At 41.3% G+C, this 18,263-nt stretch overlaps 1 long non-coding RNA gene across 1 annotated transcript in view; it reads left to right on the forward strand.

Annotated features, from left to right (window-relative positions):
- Positions 1-18,263, forward strand: part of LOC140257036 (uncharacterized) — a 120,412-nt gene that overhangs the window by 81,228 nt on the left and 20,921 nt on the right. Inside the window, exon 3 of the long non-coding RNA XR_011904927.1 lies at positions 806-929. This is a non-coding gene — a long non-coding RNA (uncharacterized lncRNA). The remainder of the gene's footprint in view (positions 1-805; positions 930-18,263) is intronic.

An 18,263-nucleotide genomic window follows, 5' to 3' on the forward strand; every position in this document is an offset into this window, starting at 1 on the left:
AGGGAGTATTGCCTCTTCAGGCCTGTCGGTTTCCTCAGTCTGCTCTCCTCTGCCTAGTGGCCCATTACATCTGGAGCGGTAGTGTTGGGTGGAGACATTGCTTGAATGTCCTTTTGTTTCAGAACTGATGGTTTTATTGTGCTTTCTATTGTTCCTGATTTCTTCATAGTCCCTCTGAATAATAAAGCTTTCAACTGCATTGAGTGGGGAACCTAAAAATAGGCAAAATGCCTGAACGTTTACCTACAGGGAAATTGAAAGTAATGTTCCAGGTCCTCTTGGTACTTGGGATCTGTGGAGTCTCTGCAACACATGGTAGCAAAGCAAACCTTAACTAACACATACACTTGTGGGAATAAATTATCTTGGGTGTCACCTGCTTGGTATGCTCCCACTTTAACTTAGTAATCAAAGAATCATTAAGATTGGAAAAGACCACTAAGATAATTTAGATCAACCATCAGCTCATCCCCACCAGTGCGTCACCACCCTTTGTGTGAATATCACTCATATCAGCTGTATAATTATTTTTCTGTTCTTGAAAACAATACATCTTTAAAAGTTTTTTGTTTGTTTGTTTGTTTTGTTTTGTTTTTTTAAGTTTGTCAGTTTGGGGACAGGACCTGTGAACTGATGAGACTTGTATGTTCTACCCTGAATACACTCTCCTTGGTATTATTGACGGAACATATTTCTTTAGCTGAGACTTCACCAGAGATTGTACTACTCTTTTCTGTCACTATTTTACAGGTGTTATTTTCTTTTTTTTTCTTTTTTTTTTTTTTTTTTTTTTGCTTTTGTTTAGAGACAGATGCTGATTTTGGCTGCCTTAACTTGGAATGATGCCTCCTTGATGAATGTGTGGTCTCCTGATAGCTGGGTGCAGTGCTACCGTGGTCTGGAGCTCTGCGCCAGGCACCACAGTGTCGGTGAGTAGAGCCTTAATGCTGAGGATATATCACTTCGCAGAAGAGCAGACAGGTGGAGGTCAGGTGTCTGATCCTGCATCTGCAAGATAAATTGTTCAGTTTTCTATTCAACTCCAAAATACCAATTAGTAAATGGATGTTTGCTTTTGGTTATCCTGAACTGAACCAGCAACTTGTTCCTGCGCTCCTACTGATATATCTGGGAGTCCTGGTAGAGCAATGACTTGAGAAGTGAACCCTCTGTGCAGAGGCTTCCATGGGAACACTTTGGCCTTACAAGAAATGCACTCCATTGTATTTTAAAGATTTTTGGGAAATATTCTGGAAAAAATTATGGATTTAAAAAAAAAAAAAAAAGAAGTCTCAGACATTCCAGAGAAAATGTTATTAAAAAATGATCATGCAAAACTTTAAAGAATATGTTCTCCTCAGCAAGAAATCATCATTAAAAATTAGGAGTGAATAATTTATGGAAGAAATTAGGCAACATACAGCGTGCATGGTTTCTGTTCAGAGCAGGAGATAAAAAGCTTCCAGATCTTAAAGTTATGATTATTTTATTTCTATTTTTCTTACAAGATTCTTGACATATGTACTGTTAATTAGGCAGTAATGATTTTCTTTCATTTGCACTGCAAATTACACCAATAATTATACTTTTATTCACGGAATATATTTTGTTAACTGACCTTGAGTTTAGCTTAGAATACAAAATGAGATAGAATTGTTCCAGAAGAAAGAAAAGTTCCAGCTGACACTTTGAGATTCCTGGGGAAATCTACTTTTGGTAAGTTTTGAATTTTAATTTTAGAGACACCAACAAAGATATACAACAGAAAGGTTTTAAGTAAGTATATTACTTTGACAGAAGTCACCGGGTTCTACAATTAATTCTCACCAGCAGATCAATGCGTTTCATAAGCTGCAAGTCATTCTGACAAGATGAAACAAATACAGTCGTTAGTGAAATCCTCAAAATTCAGAACAACGGGCTGTGAAACTAGGTCAGTTTACATCTTTGAAATATCTTTTCCCTCCATAGTATTTCATACTTGACTAATCTTAATAACGCACTTGACATCTTTGGTGACTGATCATATGCTAATTTAAACCCACATTGTATGCATAAATTCAGACCAAGATGGGGAGATGTTTCAGTATGATGGTGAAAAAGAAATAACAAGTGAATTTGTTTCTGTTAAATACACTTTTTTTCTTTTCTAGCCTGAAAAATGTAAAGAAAATCTAACTGTTGTTTGGAGGTAGGTATTTTAATGACTTAGAACTTTTTTCCTGTCCCAGCAAAATTCTCTAATTGATTTTTCAGGGCAAGTAACTTGGAAGAGCAAAGTCTTTATTTAGAGCTTCTTAGCCCATCCACTACAGGTAATTGCTGGGAATGCTTCTCTCAGGGGTGTCTATAGTAACATATTGGCCCCAGTCCTGCTCATATTAATGTCAGTGGTAAAACTGTTGTTGACTTCAGGAAGAAAATCATAAGTCCCATTATCTTCATATGTTGCTATTTAGTCTTTATGGTGTTTCTTTGAGAGTATATGCAACTTCAGGTGTTTTTTGTTCAGTTTTGTAAAACTCTTACATAAAACTGCCATGCCGGTCTTCATATACTGCCTATCTTCCTCTGTTCTTATTGCTTCTTGACCATAAATAGTGCACAGATTTTCAGAGGTAAAGAAAATACATATAAAGTCTTACTATGGAGGAAGATTGCTGACAATTGTTGGTATGCTGTGAACAGCTTAGAAAAATAAGGGCACTTCACCTACCCTGGTTAAAGAAGACAGCTGGTTTTGTAGCACTCAGATGTCTGTCTCTCTTCTCTGTCTTTTTTTCTTTCCATTTTTTAAGATGTGAATTTGGTGATTATTTGTTAGTCTGGCTGCTGTGAATAATAATAATGAGATAAAGTACCTGAAATGTATATTTAATAAGAGATAAATAATATATAGGTAATAAATAATATATAAATATAATATTTGGAGGGTTTAGGACTTCAGTTCCTGCCTTATGTTAGTCTCTGTTTTATAATTATTAATAACCACTTCGGGGGATAGAAAAAAGTTTCTGCTTAGGAAGAAATTCATGTTTAAAATCAGTACTGCCTTTTGAACAGGAAACTTAATGGCACTTTGTTTTTGTAATGAGTCCAAAAAGTTAGACCTGTAGGAGTTGAATGAGGTTCTTAAGTTGACTTTTTAGAGGTGCTGGGATGTGACATCTCCTTGCTCCATGTCTGAATCCACAAAACACTTGTCTGCTTGTTTAAACCCCAAACAAAACAAATCTGCATAGGGAGTGAAGTCAATCTAAGAACTGTGGACTTGGCATCGAACTCTTGTCCTTGCTTTTCCTTCTCTCTCTTGATGTTTTTCCATGTGACAGAAAAAGGCACCTAAGAGACAAAATAAGAATAAATCTAGTGCAATGTAGCAATATTTATTGTCCTTTATAGCACAACAGGAAGTCTGGTGATTGCTCAGAGGCAGATTTCTAGATCACACTATTTTTGGTAGGTCCAGAGAGACCAGAAGCAGTCCAGGTCAGTAGGTTATGGGCTTGCCAGAATAATTTTATCTTATAGAGACTACATTGTGCAATATTGGCAGTCACGAATATCCCTGACAGTACCTTAGTAAGGGCAGGGTACCATTAGCATATAACCTGAATTGGAAATAGTAGTAGATAACATACTAACTTGTAATTTTCTTGTGTTGTGATAGTCTGTTTGCACCCTGATCATATCCCCTTTTGTAGAGTTACTTTCACAGATGAAGTTTCAGTGACTGTTTTGGGGCATTGGGTAGGTAGGAACCCTACTGTCCACATAGAAATCTGATTATTTAACAAATTACAAGTTCAAAATAGCAACCATTCCTGACAGTGTCTCCACTTTGAGTACTGGTTTGCAAATAATAGTAATAGATTATAACTAAACTTCTGTGAAATCAAGAGAAAATTCTTATTTCTGTTGCTGAAACCTGTTTTGTGTGTGCGTGCATGTCATGTGTTGAGAAAGAGAATTTCCTAAGCACATAGTTTTGGCCTTAACATTTTTATTGCAGTGTTAATACATCTTCTCACTTCTCCACTGTAGTGTTTCAGCCCGCATTGTCACCAAACATTTTTACTGTAGCCAAAGTTATGCGTGCACTGATTGTAGGAGTTTCGTCAGCTCTGTTTTGCACAAACCCAGGTGCTGTGCTGTATTTGCAGATGTAGGCTGAGCAACATAAGCGAAGGAGAAAATGAAAGTCTTTGAAATGTGAATGGGTTTCTTTGAGTATCATTGTCCTTTCTGCCACTGAACTTCAGCAAGGCACAGATGTGTGGGGCGGGGGGGCTGCTCTGGGATGACTTATCTTGAGGGTTTCTTTTGGCAGTCTCGGAAAAATGACGATGTGAATAAAGGGAACTTGTTTAGTTCGGATGAAGTTCTATTAATGAACCCTATTATTCCTATTTTTGGAGAGTGCTAGATTTTTTTAAAAATACATACAATGCTATATTATTTTTGATTACAGCAGCATTCACTGGTTGCTTTTATCTTTGTGTGTGTGAATTTCTAATTATACATGTTAGATGAGTGATCTGTACTGTAAATAGTAATGTGATTTCCCTTCACTTGATCTGTCTGTAGTAGATTCTGTTTCATTGTTCACTTTCTTCATCACAGTATCTTGCCTATTTTATCTTTCAACGGTTATTTCTTCAAATCCTCTCGCCTGTTCTTCCCCTCCCCCTTATACCTTTTTGAAAAGAGCTTTATCTGAGCAGGCAGTTTCATTTGTCTTTTGATCTATTTTTTGATGGATATGTATTCACTCCTGGTAGTAAGCCCAGTACTGAAATCCACATTCAAAGCCAAAGTGTGGGGAACTGACTGCGACTTCTGGGTAAGGCCCCGTACATAAGATTTGCTACAACTACTGGGGAGCTTGAGGGACCAGAGATGTTGGTTGCCTCATGGTGAGGCTTGCAAAACTTTTGCAAGAAGGATATTAGCAATTTCTAAACTTCTGGGTGATTCCTGTAGAGAGCTGAACAATGGGAGCTTTGGTAGCTGCCAGCTGTTTGTGAAAACCCAGAGCTTCCACCCTTCAGGTGAGCACTGCCTTGCTCCAGCATACACCTCACAGCATCGCATCTCTCTGCCTGCGCTGCGGCAGGGTTAGTCTGCATGCAAGAGCCAAGGGCACTGTGTACCTTCTGATGGTCCTGCTGGGCCTCATTATTGAACTTTTTCTACCACGTCCTTACTGAGGTCTTCTTACAGAGCAGAGAATGTGAACAGAGAAGGCAGAGGCCGGCCCATAAACGTGAATTGAAAGCTTTGTAAACCCAGGTGGTACTGACACCAGAACTGGGAGAGGGGAGAGAAACTCTGAAAGCAAAAACAGCAATCACTTGCCTACCTGGAGAAGATCAATAGGAAAAGCTAGAAATTCCTCTCTGCAACCCTAAACCAAAATAAAAATAATTAAAAAAAAAAAATGACTACAGTGAATGGAAAGTCAGGGGGTCATTTTCTTCAGACTATTTTTCTGTAGATCCTCAGCTGCAAAATCAAAGTCCGTCCAGTTCTCCTATACAAATGTGAGTGACTTAAGCCCACCATTTGTATGTTAAACAACTTGTTTAATATAGTATTAGCATTCAGATAGTCACAATGAGGCTTTGAGGTTAACATCCCATTAAGATGAATGGGAGATGTTCATACCTCAGGCTGTAGATTCAACAAGACAGCAGAGCATTGATTTACATAGCGAAGGCTATATCTTGGCAAACCAGAAGGGCTGCAGACATCATTTTTCTAAAGGGAAGTTTCAATTCCAGTGAACACATTACAGTCTGCAAAAGGCCCCAGATCAGCAGAGTGCCTGTGCTGGATAGCCGCTGGCTGTAACTTTAAACTGAAAGACATCAAATGGGCTTTTTGCTGTTAAAGTTGAGATCCCAGCCAGGTGCTGATGTGCTCTGCACTCCTGTCTTGAGACTCCCTTTTCTTCCTCTCACCCTCTTTCTCCCAGAACTGATTTTCTGATAGGAAATGTAGGCCAAGGGCTTGGTGATCTTTACTGACCTTAACAGTAATGCACATTTTTATTGTCTTTTTTGACCAGTATGTCATCCTGCTTGAGCCTAGCCTTCAGATTCTCCCTGTCTTCCATCTGTTTTATATCCTCTCTTCTGTTGATTATTATTATATTAATTCCTTTCCTTCCTGAGCTCCACAGATTTCCCCACAGGACCTCTCCCACTTGCCTGTTTCCTTGAGTGCTGTCCCTTCTGTCTGGAATGCTACTATTTCCTTTCTCATACTCACTGTCCTCCTATGGAGCTGTCTTTGGACAGACAAATGTATAGACGTGGATTTTCTTAGATCTTTCCTAGGGCACTCCTGGAACCCCAGGACACTTTGCCATAGTTGCCTAGAGGGACAGGACAGCATGGATGCTGCAGTAGGCTCAAACCACAGGCATTGTGCAGCGTATTTTGCAGCTGAGAGCCTTGATATTCTTTCTAGCACATGAGCACATGCCAGCTTGATTTGGGCACCAATCTGAAGTGCAAATGAATGTGGCTGCATTTTAGTTCCAGTTGGTTACATCGCAAAACCAATGCGTTACTGTTCGGCTTGGCTGGGAGTTCAATGGAGACTGAATGGGGTAGCAGGAGTGCTAATGCTGAGGTGCGTTTGACAGGGATGAGGCTTCCCCAGCAGCATCCACCTGTGCTGTGCTGCAGATATGTCTTTTGTTAACTGAAATGACTCCACTCTTGAGTAATTAGAATTATCAGCTTGTAGCAAGAGAGCCTAAACTGAGGTTTCTTTTTATTTTTTTCCTAAAGGACTTATAACTGCTCATGAATTTGGCTTTGCAGTGATGTACTCCTTTTTTTACTAGTCCAGCTTGTATAATTAATTAATCAGTCATGGATGAGACATAGAACTTGAGGATACTTTTTTTTAAAATTTATTCAATTTTATTTTTTTCTGGGCAGATACTGCTGCATACCTTGATTTCTTAATTTTTCTCTTTGTAATAGTTCAGTAGAGCTGGACTGAGGGTCACTCACTTTATTAATGACTCTCTGTTGCATCGCTTTCAACAACTCAGCCATCGCTGCCCATCATGCAGTTGCACATCCGAAACGCAACATAGTTGCTGTCTTATAAGCTTCATTTTCTGTACCAGTAGATTGTGTTCTATAGTGTTAGTTTCCCAAGCATGATACTAAGCAATTTTAGGAAATGCTGATACAACTGTAGCAATTTTCCTCAATTTGTTCCTGACAAAGAACTCGCTTCAAAATTGAGTTGGCTTCCTTTTTGTTCGAAACACTGGTAAACACAATTAGCCTCATTAACCCTGGTTTCTGTTTCATAACAGAAAATTAGCCTGCAATCACTGGTTTGCTGGAAAGCACTGTTGTAATTAGTCTTCAACAGTCTGATATGAAAATCCATCACATTTTTAATTTCTCTGACATGTCAGTGTGTACAGAGAACATGCCTGATTTCTCACTTATCTTGGGCACTGAGATAAAGTCAAGGACCGAGAGTTCTACTTGGCTTGGAGCACTGCTGAACAGCTTGGAAAAACAGCTGTCAGCAGTGTCAGAGGTGCACTGGTTCTGGAGGGAGAGAGAGGGCAGTAGGTGGTGTCTGGAAGTACTCTCTGCCTCTGCAGTTCTATGCAGTCCTGACCCTTCAGAGAGCATGGTACCCAAGCAAGGACAACTGAAATTCTGGCCCCACTGAATGAATGCATTTCCTTACTGTTCCTTCCCAAGTGACTTGTTGTTCCAGATGCATTTCAGACAGGAGTTCTGAGGTCTGCCTCACTCCAGGTCTTAGCTGATGGTGGCACTGGAGCCTCTTCCTTTCTGCCAGCATAGAAATGGACTGATTCAAAGGTGAGTCAGGTTAATAACGCTCAAACCTGTGTGGATGATCTGATAGTGGTTGGTCAAGATAGATCTATCATCACCCTCAGGACCTCTGTCACTCCAGAGAATACATCAAGGCCTGTGATTACATCCTCATGGAACAACCAGTTTTTTTCAAGACTGTTATTCCACTCAGAGGGGAAAGCTGTAGTTCACGTGGGTTGCTAAGTCATGAGGTAGTACATGGTCATGACTCTCCCACAGGTGGTTCACAGAGTGAGTGTGCTGACCCTGACTGGCTCAAACTGCTGTGGACTGGTTTCTGAACTTTATTTGCCTCTCACCAGCCATTGAAAGCAGAAATAGAGGAGGTCCGTGTGCTCCTGTGTCTGTACAAGTGTACAAAGAACACATCTGGGAAACTGGGTACATCACTTGCACCAAATTTCGTTCTCTTGTGGAATCACTGAGATATAAATAAAGGCAGACCTCTCTGTCTGTGTTAGGAAGGAGGAGACAATTATTTTGGATTTAGTGTAGAAGTACTAAAGGTAACTCCTGATTACTAAAGGTAACTCCTGATTTTAACTCTTTCCATTCCATACCTTTGTCGTCTGTGAAAGAGAGCTGATGTCTGTCTTCTTCTAGAAGTGTCATAGATGTCTTCAGGGAAGGATAGAGTGTAAATGCTTAGTAGTATTTTAGTGAAAGGTCAGGGAATTAGATGTATAATTACAGCACCTTGACTCTTGCACGTGGGGCAGAGGGCAAGTTTAGTTATGCTTCTAGGACTGCTTGCACAACAGGGAGCTGAAAACAGCATCATGTCATTTGTGTGGCCTGTCTGTGTGGGAAAAGGATGATCCCACAAGTCTCTCTAGCGACTAGTGAAATCTTTGCCTAAGGGACATTTTTTCGCCTGTATTTAATGTTCCTCTCATTTTTCAGTTATTCTCTTTAAATGCACAGTGCACCCTGGGGGTATCTCCATTTGAATGATCTCAATTGCCTCTGTGTCCATTTGGGTGCCAGGCCAGAGGGCTGTGAAGTGAAGCTGAGCAATTCTATCTTGCTATCTAAACTGCAAATGAGAAATTCAGTAATTCAAAGGGAAAGTGGTTCAGGTCACTACGTCTATTTGCTATTAAGTTTTTAAATAACCAAACAGTTACTAAATAAATAATAATTCATTAGGTACACAGAGCATTTATAGTCGAAATACTAGTGAAATTAATTTTAACTTGTTTATTCCAGAAAAAAAACATAAAAGCACTGGCAAAATCAAAACCTTCAAACACCATCTTCATTCATGCATGAGGCACCCTGCACACAAAATGATAGTGTTAGGAATGTCAGCCAATCAAGAAGTCTAATTGGCTGAACTATTTCAGTGCCTCATCATATAGAAGCAGGTTTTAACATTTTATTTGCCACAGCTTCGCTCCTTCGAAGTGTGCCTAACATTTCCATACTTCTAGCCTATTGTAAGGTTTCATTAGGCCTCTGCCTGAGGATCTGTGTGGCATGTTGAGCTGTGATCTGACTCTTCATCCAGCTGAGGACTCTGGAAGTTGTTCACAGAAGGGATGTGGTGATGGCTTTAATAGCTTCTCCTTTTCCAGTGGTTAAGGTAGGTTGAATCCAACTGGATTTCAGGGTATACCTACAATCTCTTCCTTGAACAATTGGTTTAGAACCTCATTTGCCCCTGTACCAACACAGCTACATTGACAGACAGTGACATAACCCCATCACAGGAGCAGCAGGTGAAATGCTTAGATGCACAGCATGGCTGAATGTGCCTCAAGGGACAGGCAGTGAGGTCAGTGGGCAGTGTTTCAGTCCTACAGGCAGAGGAGCATCAGTGAACACATGCTCTGAGCAGTGCTCAGGTTGAGCTCCACTCCTGCCCTGCTCCTGCCTGAAGGACTGCTTCTCCACATGCTTATGGTTGAGGGGGACTTCCCACTGCACAGTGTTAACAGTCTGCAGGGATGCTCACAGAGCAGAGATGATGATTAGAGCCTGATGAGTAGTTGTGTTGTACTCCAAGGTTTTTCACTGATTTTTTTTTTCTGTGATGAACAGAGATAAGTTATCCAGGTCATAGGACCCAATTTACTCTTATGTGAAATGATGACACTGGAAGTTTCTTGTTGCCACACTGAGCTCTGTGTGACACTTCGAGGGATGTCTTCAGATTCTTGCATGATTATGGGTACATAAAGGCAGAGCTGTCATCAAACAGCTGTTTTGGAAGAGCCAAAGTGATGGAGAATGCTTTCCTGTATATACAGACACAGAAATACTGACTCTGTCACTTAGCTTGCGTATGTCAACATATGATTATTCTTCCTTTTTTCTCTTGTTTATTTTCTTCAATTATTTCACACCACATTCATTCTAACCTGAAAAGGAAGAGATTAGGTAAGATTATTTCAAACATCTGCAAGAGCAGTAGAATGCACAAGGGGCATTTTAAGCATTAACGTTCTGTGTATTTTGTTCGGGTAATTAAGCATGGAAAGGTCACCTTGTGTTCTAATAGCAATCATGAAGAGATGGCAGAGAGGAAAGCTAAGTTGAGCAAAAACAATTTAAGTAGAAAGCATCAGCATTTGACAATATTTATTACTTCTCCAGTGTTCCCCTAGCTGCTACAATTTATTGATTCCAGCCCCATGTCCATATATTTTGTTTTAAAGACTGAATAAAGTATGAGACTGAATACAAGGTGAGGCCTAGGCAGCTCAGAGTGCATGTTGTTGCCAGCTGTTTGGCACTGACTGTCCTTTGGGATAAGCATCCAGATGAGGTTTATTCAAAACACATCAGCTGTGTGGCTGCATAACTTCCCCACTTAAAGGGACACATGTTGAGTTCTTTTTCTGGTCATGCACTCATAGCTGTCCTTCACTTAAAAACAAACAAACAAACAAAAAACAAAAACAAAAAAAGGATTATTCTGTTTGTATGAGAATGAGGGCAGTGGGTAGAGTTTGACTGTGAAGTTTCAATGTTTTTTACTTGAAGTCTTTCCCATCTCAATGAGGCTACTTCCTTTCTAATTCCGCTCCTCATAGTTCTGTGTTTGCAACTTTGCTCATTATTCCTCTGGTGAATGCTTCCAGTGCAAGTCATTGACTGTCCCCATAGGTGAGCCTGGCCATCTTGTGATTTCCAGAAATCCCTGCCTGAATTATGGATGCTGATAAGAGATCCTGCTGTTGGTTGTTATTCCTGTAGCAGGCCTGAGTTATGAAGTGGGGCCAGTGCCCAGTGCTGAGAGCTGTAGTGTGCATGCTCGTACAATCTGTCTTTCCCTGTAAGATCCTTGCAACAACAGGGAGATTAAAATAGTTTAAGAATGAATTCTTGAGGGTGATCTCTGCTCCCATCGTACCTAAGGTTGGGAAGTTATATAGGTTTCTGCCTTGTGTAAAACAAATGAGTCCCATTTTTTTTCCTGCTTTTTGTTTCTCATAGAATATGTTCAAAATTCTCTGTTAGGAGACCTCACCGCCTCATATATGATTCTGTGTGGGAGAGTGTACTATGTAGAGCTGTAATTTCTTTATCCTTTCTATTTCTGACCTGGAGTTCTTTGAGTACTGTTCCCCTCTCATGGAAAAAAGTAATTCTCTCTCCTACCTCAGTCCTACATTCTTTCTTATAAACACTTGGTAAAGATTTCATTTCAGTTTTCTGCAATCTTTTCCTTCTGTTATGAAATAACCCTGGCACTCTCTTAGATACCCTGCTGACATTTTGCTTCTTATACACTTGAAAAATTCTTATTTGTCTTTATTCCTTAAAAACCTTTTCCCACTCATCCTTTCAGCCTTTCCTAGCCAAGCGTTATTCTTTTAGCTTTGTTCCCATACTTCCTTGACCACTTCTTGTCTCAAATACCTTTTTCATATCTTTCGGTTATGTGCTCATTCATTTCCCTTTTTGTGTCCTTTCTCCCAGTAATTTTTGTGTCCTTTCTCCCAGTGATTTACCCCACTGGATTGCCCTCATTCTTCTAACTTTAGGCTGTTTAAGGAATTACTGCATGACATCCCCTGGGAAATTGTCCTTAAGGACATAGGAATGGAGCAGAGCTGGCAGCTCTGTAAGGACAACTTTCTGAGAGCACAAGAGCACTCTATCCCTCGGTACAAGATATCAGGCAGAGGAGGCAGGAAATTGACATGGCTGAGCAAGGACCTGCTGTTCAAACTGAGCGATAAGAAGGAAAAGTATGTAGGGATATAGAATACAGGGATGCCATCCAGACAAGCAGAAATGAGATCATGAAAGTGAAGGTGAAGATGGAGTTAACTTGGCAAGGAATGTGAAAAATTTCAAGACAAGATTCTTTAGATAGAGTGGACAGAAGAGGTAGGCAAAGAAGGGTGTACCTCATCTGATAAATGAGAAGGGAGAATGATTTCAAAAGGTATGGAGAAGGGTGATGTAGGCAATGAGTTGTTTGCCTCAGTCTTCATTGCCAGTTAGGCTTCCCACATCTACCATATCCTTGAACCTTTAGGTGGGGATCAAGTGAAAGAAATCCTCTCCCACTGTAGGAGCAGAGCAAGTTTGGGACTGCCTCACAAAGCTGAATATGTTCAAGTTTATGGGACCAGATAACATGCCTCCCAGAGTTTGAAGGAGCTGGCTGATGGCAGTTGCTGAGACACTCTCCATCATATCTGAAAAGTCCTAGCTGTCAGGAGAAGTTGTTGAATGGGAAAAAAGGAAAACATCACCTCTATTTTTAAGAAAGGCAGAAAGGAAGACCTGGTGATCTACGGAGTGACGAGCCTTATCTATGTGTCTGGAAAGACTGTGGAATGGATCCTACTGGAAGACATGTTAAGGCACATGTGAAATGAGGAGTGATCTGAGACAACTAGCAAGGCTTTTCTAAGGGCAGATCATGGTTGACCAGTTTGGCTGCCCTCTGTGATGGCGTTATGGCATAGGTAGATATAAGAAAGGCAACTGATGTAATTTACCTGGACTTGTGTAATGCCTTTGACGTGGTTCCCCACCACATTCTTATCTCTAAATTGGAGAGAGATGGATTTGGAAGCTGGACTGTTTGGTGGGTAAAGAACTGGTTGAATGGTTGTAACCAGTGAGTTGCACTCAATGGCTCTGTGTCCAGATGGAGGCCTGTGATGATCCGGGGGTGGCAACCCTGCCCACAGCAGGGATTTAGAAGCAGATTATTAAAAGTCCCTACCAACCTAAAGCATTTTATGATTCTATATATGCTGAATCACAAAATACTGTATTCCAAGTCCAAGTAACAAACCTGATGGAAAGGGGATAGTGAAAATTTGTTACAGCATCTGCTATATATCTGAAGAGAGCACCTTCAGAAGGATGGACAGCATTTCAGCAAGCAACAGACTCTTAACTGTGGTAAGCCAGAGCTCCCATTTGGCCTCATTTCTTTACCCAGTTTCAGCCTAAGCCTTATCTCTGTGATTTCTGTGTCTGGTTCTGCTTGTTGTGCAGGGTCTTGTCTGAAGTGCTGAACATCCCATTCCACTGCACTGGTAGATGCTTCACTTCTCCCTGGACAAAGCCTCTCTGTGTGTATGTGCTTGCAGAGCCATCATTTTCCTGCATCACCTTAGCCAACAGGAAGGCTCAAAATTCCTGAGTTAAAATGCCTCTATGGCTTCTTTTTGTGATTTTATTGTCTTGACAGTTGTCACAGTAGGCCGCAAACATATTTTCCATCAATGCAGCTGATTAAGGATGACTCAAGAACTTCAGAAGTGTTCCTGCTCATGAGGTAGGCAAGAATGAAGGAGGCTGACAGTTCTTCTACAAGCCCTTTGAAAGCCATTACACTGTCTCAGGAGAGATTACCACCACTTCTGGTTTTCAGTTTAACTTTTGGTGGCAATGACAGTACTCCTGGAAGAGGACAAGAGCAATATAGGTTGAAGCAGCAGCCTGAAATTACAGGGAAGCAGGAGGAGCCTCCAGCAGGACACACTCCTGACTGTAAAATCCTTTATATCTGAGTCTCTCACACTGCAAGTTCAAAGCAAGAGGGAAAAGGCAGTAAGCTATTGGTACAGACTGACAGAATTTTTGTTTTACAGGTAGGAAAAATCCCATTGTCTGCAACTAAGTAGTCTTGCACGGCGTGTAATGTTTATACAGAACAGGGGTCACATATGGCTGGCTGTCAGCAAGAAACAGTCAGCTTGAATTAGCATTAAAAAAGCTGAGTACTTAAAACATAATGTAACTACATGTAACAAAAGTAAATAGTTTCAGATGTGATAATAGAACAGGCTTTCCTTCCTCCAGACTTAGCCCTGTGTCTCCTTCCTTAATTTCTTCTGACCTGTTAATATATTTATAAAGTACATCCTGGTATTGAAAGAGCAGGACCTAAAGTAGCCAGCTTCTAGACTAGACTTGTGCTCAATGTTTAACAAATTAACTAAAAAAAAAATTAACTAAATGAGCAATTTTTACAGCTCTTTTTAAGTGTCACCTCATCTGAGGATGTGTTCAGGTTAAGAGCACAGAGAACTGTTTCAGAAACAATTCATTTTGCAACAACCTTAGAAGCTTTGTTAGTCCCTTACTGGCTTAAGCAGCTCCGGTACTGCAGTTGTGTGCTATTAGGAACAGGAACAAGAGCTGACTATAGATAACTAGGGCTGGCTTTAACTGTGTGCGATACTTGTCTGTAGGAAAGAAAGAGTTAGTTTTCAAGGAAAGAAAATGAGGCCAGTAAGAACTGCAAGCTTCCCTCTTCATCTTCTGCTGCTTCCTGAGGGTTAAGGGTGTCAATGTACAATGCTGTATTTTAACACTGACTGCTGATTATTCAAGTGACTATCAAAAAAATTACACTGCTGCAAAGAATATACTGAAGATATAGTGCCCAGAAAATGCCATGCACTTCAATGGGGAGCTTTTGCCAGAGAACAAAAGGCCTGGGGTAGCAAAAAAAAAAGACAGAAGGAAGTGTGGAGCCTGTGCTTCCCTGGAGAAAAAAAAATCCATTAATTTATATTGATTATATCCCTAAAGTGTTTTAAAAGATTTTTTTTATTTTTTTTCCCTCTCTTGTTCAAATCTTGCTGCTTCTGAGTCATAAAGAAAAGCATGGAAGGCAACAAAGAGCAAAGCAATGGTAGCTTTACAAGGAACAGAAGAGAGAAAATGCAGCTTGCCACCCCTTCTGTTCTCAATCCGCCTCACGCTTATCTTGTCACTCCTTGTGGCACTCCGATACCCAAAGCTTGTGTGAGCTGAGCACCACAAAGGGAACTGGGAGAGTGGAAGAAAATGTGTGGGCAGCTGAGGGGCTGCATTCTCATGGCTGGGGCTGGGCTCAGGAACAGTTGGCCAGTGATGGCCTTAATTCCCAGCTGATGCTTGAGACCTTTATATGCCTCAGGCACTGCCAGAAGGCATTTGCAGTGAGGACTGGGCTAAGGGCTGTGGTTTGGATAGGGCAGGCAAGGGTACTGAATCACGGGGTCCGAACATTGAAATTCCTGCAAGGTTTTTGGCAGCCCCCTCACTAGGTCTTACCAAGCAGCCTCCAGAAAGGTGTGCACCTTGTATCTTACAAATTTTCTCCCTGCCCCATTTGCAGTAGCAGCTGGATACACTATAGCGACCACGAGGAACTGTTAGCAGCTCTGTCCCAGCAACACTGAATTCTCAGGAGAACTCATCTCAGCAGAAGGTGGGTCTGGTCTATTGGGGGTAAGAATCAAGCTGCAGAAAGTGAATGGAGAGAGTCTGAGCATGTGGAGAAATCAGTTTGCTGGTCTTAGAGCTCCTCTTCTACACCTTGTCTCACCAAAACCAATAGAAGTGTAGAGAAGGCCTTTCTCCACTGTATTTTCAGGATCATTCATTGTTGGATTTCATGGCTAGAATAAAGAGCCATTATAGTGAAAGTCATGAAAACAATGTTCTGTCAAGATGACAACTAGGGAAATAAATGTTAAAAAGAAAATAAAGCTTGCAAGAGCCCTCAGAACTAAAAAGTCAGTCTGTCAACTGGAGCGAGGAGGTAGCACCATATTGACAGGAGCTGCTGAAAAAGCTGTTCTACACTGCTCCCACCTTTTCACAGTTACTCATTCCCCACCCTGTGTCTATCCCTTTCTTCCTGCTGCACTTAGGAGTCTCTGAGGCTGGAATTGAGGTTGGATTTCTGCTGATCTGCTGGATCTGGGTGAACTACAGGAGTTCTAAGAGATGACTCTGACAGCTTGCACTCTTTCTGCTGGTTTTCCTCATGGCCTTTACTTCCTAACAGGGCAAAAAGGTGAAGAACAGGGAAAGAGACAGAGGTGCCTGCAGACTACTTGGGGCAGTGAGGCTGCAGCTGTCCTTTGCTGTGTCAGAATGGAAGAGTTAGTGACAGGCCTGATGTTGCTCTGTTAGTGCTGCTTGGCAGAGGAGAATTGTGTTAGCTTGAACCAGGGAATAACTATTTGTCTAATTTTAACATTTCAAAAGTGGACTTTATCTAGCTGATGTGTTTGCAGTGAGTTAGTGTCTGCTCTTGTAGAGCTCTGTCTCCTCCAAATGTGATGATCAGGACATATTTGTTTTTGAGTGCAGTGTGATGGTAAATGTAGCAGTTGCTGCATGTTTTCTGATAGACAATGAGAAAATGTGTTTTAAGGTCATTTGAAACAGAATTCACTACTTCTGCATAACAGGCAATAGTTTAGTCCTGTTCTCTGTTAACTCTGTGACAACTTTAGGTACATGCTTCATTGGGGAAACACTGGTTTTCCGTCCAGTCTGTGTACTGACAGGTTAGTGTGTCTGCTCCTTTCTGGCTCTTCCCAACAGACACAGTCTGTAAAAGCTTTGCTATCTGCACCCCCGACTTTTGTCTCTGTTTTTTGCAGGTCCTGGACATTGTGCCAGTCAGTGGTCAGCCTGCTGCCCAGCTCTCCCACTGCTCTGCCCTGCTGCCCCCGTGCCCAGCTCACCCCACTGAGGTTGGGGTCTTGGCGTGGGTCCCACCCCAGGGTGTAGTCTTTTCCCCATGGTGCTATTTATTGCATTTTCTTTCTTTTCCAGTTCATTATTTATTCAGGCATGCAGTTCACATCCTCCCACAGTGGGGATTAGTAGAGGGTCTAGCTTGGTAAATGGGAAGGCTTTTTTACCCACTTTTTATCTGTGGTGGTTCTTTCATTGGTGAAGTCACTATTTCTGGCACTGCTGTGACTTCCATGCTGTGGTCTCATTCAGAAAAGCTCCTTGACATTCTTGTGCCTCTTCTCCATGTGATAGGCATTGTTCATAGCTTGATGTGTTGTTTTTCAGTCAGATCCAACAATGAGTTTCTTGCACCTTTGTTCACCTTTCTCCTTTTTTCACGTTGTTTATACTCTCTCACCAGCCTACAATTCCCCATCCCCCAGACTCACTGACTTCCCCTTCTTGGCAGGTTCAGATGGCATTCTCAGAAGCACCCGCCACACTGAGACTGATGCCTTACTATGAGATGGTCCAAAAGCTCTCTCTGTTGCCAGAAGTCTCGTCTGCAGCTTCTGCTTCAAAAGATCTCTGAGATGTTTAAATCTTTTGTGGCTATGGCTCTGCTCCTGTCTCCGTGGGACTTCTTTCTGTTCAGACTTCTTTGCACAGATTAACTGAGAACTGCAAAAAGCTTCAACTTCTTCATGACTAGCCCTGGCCTGAAGAGTTCCCTGCTCTGACAATTGTTCTCCTTTTGGCAGACATGTTACTGTCTGCAGCGCTTTTAAACTTTCATCTATTCTATCATGCATTCCCAGAGAATTCCAGCTCTGACGGCATTTCTAATTGCTGTGTTTTTTCACTTTGTCTTATCTGGTTTTACTCTCAGTGCTTTGTCTTGTCCTGAAATCACCCCGAGCCAAACAGGGTGGCAGGGATTTGTCTCATTCAGTGTCCAAGCTCCAACAGCCTGGCATGGTGTAACATGAGAACTGGCACAAATGGAAAATCAGTTTCAAATGGCTCATGCCAGTACACACAAGAATGTGCTGACTGCAGGCAGTGTTGTGTGGATTGCACAGATAAGCATATTTCTTCCTATACCATCATCCAGTGCATTACCTGCCCTAAATGCAGGTACTTACTCCTTTACAGATAGATGGTCTAGTTCTTAGTGCAGTTGTTTCCTGTAATGATCTATAATGTGTTCACAGTCTTTTGAACTGTCTTTTCCTAGCTAAATCTGTCTCAAATATGCCACGCACCACAGGTATATATGAAAGTCAGGTGTCTCTGTAAGGGCTCCTCACCAATTAAAAAATATCCCCTGTGGATGAATACAGTCAAGAGCTGTAGTTTGATCTACCAATACATTCTTTCCCTACAGCACATTCACTTATTAAAGCTTCTGATGGTAAGAGAGGAATGGTCTTC

The sequence above is a fragment of the Excalfactoria chinensis genome, chromosome 10 (genome assembly GCF_039878825.1).
Source record: "Excalfactoria chinensis isolate bCotChi1 chromosome 10, bCotChi1.hap2, whole genome shotgun sequence".
Taxonomy (NCBI): Eukaryota; Metazoa; Chordata; class Aves; order Galliformes; family Phasianidae; genus Excalfactoria; species Excalfactoria chinensis.